This window comes from Octopus bimaculoides, chromosome 11, assembly GCF_046866305.1.
Source record: "Octopus bimaculoides isolate indiv1 chromosome 11, ASM4686630v1, whole genome shotgun sequence".
NCBI classification, from domain to species: domain Eukaryota; kingdom Metazoa; phylum Mollusca; class Cephalopoda; order Octopoda; family Octopodidae; genus Octopus; species Octopus bimaculoides.
In genome coordinates, this window is record NC_142938.1 from 14,497,639 (window position 1) to 14,502,638 (window position 5,000).

Consider the following 5,000-nt stretch of genomic DNA (forward strand, 5'->3'; position numbering starts at 1 on the left):
GGTAGATTCATCCGACTAAAAACTCCTTATGTTGGTGCCCCAACATGGCCGCAGTCTAACGACTGAAAAGTATAAAGAGAAACAAATGTTATTTAATCTAACTATTCTAAACTATTGTTGACATTTTAGGGTTTTGAATAATTTTTTTTTTTTTCAGATTAGCAGAAGCGTTTGCACGTCGGCCAAAAGCCTTGCGGTATTTCTTCTGACTTCTTAAGTCCTGAATTCAAATCACGCTGAGGTCAGCTTCGCTTTTCATCCTTTCGTGGTCATTATAATAATAATAAAGTACTAGTCATATGCTGAGATCGATTATATTGACTAATGTTGTTGGCGCTCAGTCGCTTACGACGTCGAGCGTTCCAGTTGATCCTATCAACGGAACAGCCTGCTCGTGAAGTTAGCGTGCAAGTGGCTGACCACTCCACAGACACGTGTACCCTTAATGTAGTTCTCGGGGATATTCAGCGTGACACAGAGGGACAAGGCTGACCCTTTGAATTACAGGCACAACAGAAACAGGAAGTAAGAGTGAGAGAAAGTTGTGGTGGAAGAGTACAGCAGGGTTCGCCACCATCCCCTGCCGGAGCCTCATGGAGCTTTAGGTGTTTTCGCTCAATAAGCACTAACAACGCCCGGTCTGGGAATCGAAACCGCGATCCTATGACCGCAAGTGCGCTGCCCTAACCACTGGGCCATTGCACCTCCATTGACTAATATCCACGCGTGAAAATAACTTGTCTTTTGCATCAATTAGAAAACACTATTATCAAAATGGCGCAAGACAGTGAATCGGTAAAATTGTTAGTGTTGGAAGAAATACATTACTGTGTTTATTCTGGCTCTTTGCATTCTAATTTCAAATCCTCCTGACGTCATCTTGACCTTTGCTGTTTCAGAAGTGACATAAGGTAAATGACCTGTCTAATCACTGGCCTTGTGCCAAAATTTGAAACAAAAATTGCTTATTACCCTCAGCGCGTAAGCGAAAGCAGGGTATTGTAATCACTCGTCTTCGTCTGTTTGTCTGTGTGTTTGCAAAATTACTGGAAAACGGCTGAACGGATTTTCAACGAATTTGGCAGAAATACTCATCGGGTAAGTGGCTCGAAATGATGAAAATTTGGTTTGATTATCTTCAAACATAACATAGATATGCAATCCTGTGTGTGTGTGCGTGTGCGTGTGCGTGTGTGTACAGTGATGGATTTGAGGGTATTGTTTATTCACGAGTTGATTCCTTAATTTCACCGGAGTATAAATAATCGTAATGGCAATGTTTAAAAAAAATTATCTGCGCGCTGGGCATGCATCGCCCCCTCCGACGCCATTTTTTCATTGTAGTTTCTTTTTTTTTTCGTTTTTTTTCTTTTCATCGAGTGCAGACGTATCATTTTAGCGCTCGCAGTTAGTCTGTCTTCGACTTTGTTACAAGAACTTCTTTAATTAAGCCATCACTTAACTACTTAATGCTTGCTTCCAAAACGAATGAGTTTTGATTTAATTCTCAGTACGTTTTGAGAGAGAGAAAAAAAAGGGGATATGGTACTGAATATTTTATTTCCTTTTTGTTCAATATCGTTTGAGGTTTGGATATGGATATCACTAGATATGATATCATATCTTCATACTACGTAGACTAAGTTCTTCGTTGGCAGGCAACCGTTATATGGAATCGTAGTTTGTTAGGCGAAGACTTCAAATTTAGTTGATCAACGTTGTGGATGGAGTTTTATGCAGTAGGCAGCACGGTCAAATGGTTTAAGGTAAGACACACGATTTCATTGCCGTAGGTGATCTTAAAACCTTCGTCCACCCCTAACTACACACATTCATATAAATGTATGTATGCATGTATATACGTTTATGCTGGAAAGGTCAAAGGATAGATGCCAGACTACTATGGACCACTTCTTCGAAGGGTTAAAAATAAGTTTGCATAGGGCCAACAGCCCCTACATAAAATGGGGAAAGTGACAGAAGTATCGATGATAATACAAAACCAACAAGACTAGGAAGAAGCAGAAAAGACAGCACAGTGTCGAAAATATTGGAGAAAACACGTTGACGGCGTATGCTTCATTGGGAGCGAAGTGCTTAAGTAAGTATGCGAAGAAATGGGATGATACAAATTGGAGTATGCTAGAGAGAGGTTGCTCATCAGAGTAATTTTACCCTGTATAACCATCAATTGGAGGCGCAATGGCCCAGTGGTTAGGGCAGCGGACTCGCGGTCATAGGATTGCGGTTTCGATTCCCAGACCGGGCGTTGTGAGTGTTTATTGAGCGAAAACACCTAAAAGCTCCACGAGGCTCCGGCAGGGGATGGTGGTGAACCCTGCTGTACTCTTTCACCACAACTTTCTCTCACTCTTACTTCCTGTTTCTGTTGTGCCTGTAATTCAAAGGGTCAGCCTTGTCACACTGGGTCACGCTGAATATCCCCGAGAACTACGTAAAGGGTACACGTGTCTGTGGAGTGGTCAGCCACTTGCACGTTAATTTCACGAGCAGGCTGTTCCGTTGATCAGATCAACTGGAACCCTCGACGTCGTAAGCGACGGAGTGCCAACAACAACAACAGCAACCATCAATTATATATAACTCCTTGGATACCAAACTGCCCTGTGATTAAAGCTTCATGTACGAAGAGAGCTAAATTAAAATTTGCATTTTAAATTTCCTGTTAATTTATGTTCCAATTACCAGCTTAATTATGATCAGTATAGTTTATTTAAAAAAATATTATTTTCAAATTTAGTTGAAATATATGCAGTGTAGTTCAACAGGAATGTGGTAAAAAAAAAAAAAAAAAAGGGTTAACCTCCAGCCAAAAGTTTTAACCGTCAGCCAACATGTGAGACCTTCCTTGGTTGCCTCGACACCAGAAGTGCTCAGGGGCTCTTTCAGGATGACGAAACGCATTCAATATCCGGTGGAGGCCAGAAGGCAAAGTAAAGCTGGCTCTGACCCAATTTAACGATATCTCGATTTAATTACTGTATGCCTTTTTCTTTATACAATTTCCTACTCATTCTATGTTTTATCTACAAAACTTTAGTCCGTCTACTTTACAACGTTCTCATCATCTCGCTGTTTTTATATCACTGTCCATTCCTAAATGCTTTTCTGACTCCCATGATTAACGTCCATTGCATTCTATATTCCTAGGTGTTATGGCTATTATTATTATTATTATTATTATTATTATTATTATTATTATTATTATTATTATCATTATTATCATTATTATTATTATTATTATTATTATTATTATTATTATCATTATTATTATTATTATTATCAATATTATTATTATTATTATTATGATTATTATTATCATTATTATTATTAGTATTATTATTATTATTATTATTATTATTATTATTATTATTATTATCATTATTATTATTATTATTATTATTATTATTATTATTATTATTATTATTATTACTCTTACTATTATTCACATTGATGGTGTTGTCATTGTCATCATCATCATCACGATCATTATTATTATTATTATTATTATTATTATTATTATTATTATTATTATTATTATTATTATTATTGTTGTTATTATTATTATTATGTTTGTATTTGGTGTTTTTTTTTTCATTATTTATTTCTACTTCTATGTCTTTTATGGTTTCCTGAAATTAATGAGTTCTACGAACTCTGCGAAAATGTCTATGCCGTGTAATACTCCTTCTCAAGCCCCAACCTCATGCCGCCATTATCATGTATCTGTCTGCTGTCTGCTTTTTTGTTCGTCATGCACACACACACACACACACAAGCATATATATATATATGTGTGTGTGTGTGTGTGTGTGTATATGTGTGTGTGTGTGTGTATGTGTATATATATATACATGTGTATATATATATATATATATATATATATACATATATGTGTGTGAGTGTGTGCATTTGTGTGTGTGCGTGCGTGTGCATTTGTGTGTGTGTGTGTGTGTGTGTGTGTGAGTGTGTGTGTTTGTGTGTGTGTGTGTGTGTGTGTGTGTGACTTTGTAGTTGCAAGAATCATACAGAAACTAAGCAGCACAATTTTAATCCTCTCAAACAAGTTATTTAAACATCACTGAGAGTGCACAACAAATCAAAAGCTGGTCAGTGTTGTGAATATATGTATAATAATGTTCGTCCGTCGTTGTCGACGATGACTAAGACATGACACGGGAGAAGATGATGGGTTATAATGTGTCCGTCTGTGGCCGGTCAGGCCAGTACGAGCTCTGAGGGTTCTGCCGCCGGTTGGATAGTGGTGGTCTTCTGAGAATGAAGGCAAAGAGTTGGCTCCAGACCTGCGCAGCTCATGTTTTCTTGGTGCTCCTTCGATCCTATTCTTTTCGTAGAATGTGGCAGTCTTGTGCTTGCATTTTATAAGTGCATTGCATCTTACAGCAGAAACAGATGTAAGCTAATGAAGTTCGTGAATATGTATATATTCAGTTGTGTGCCTGTATGTATGTTGAAACATATATGTGTGTATAATGTGTGTCTATATACTCTCTACAAGAATGAGAACTAAAGAGACTTTTTAGCAACGAGGTGAATGTGTAAAGAACATAAATTATAAAACACACACAAGCGAGCGCGCACACACAGGCATACGCACACACACACAAACACACACACACACGCACACACACATGCACACGAGGGTCGGCTGGAAAGTTCATAGGCTGACCAAGATATTCTCATGGAATGTGACCAAATGAAGTTTATTTTTGAACATAGTCCTCCTTATGATCCACACACTTCTTCCATCGGTGTTGCAGTGCTTGGATCTCATTGGTGAAGAAGCTGACAAACTGTGTCACTAAAAAGTCATCAACCCCATATATGACGTTACCATCATTGAGATACTTGGTTCCCAGTTGAGAGCTTTTTTCAGGTGGTGGGTGGATAATTGCATGATGGAGCCAAATCAGGAGAATATATATTATATATATATATATATATATATATATATATAT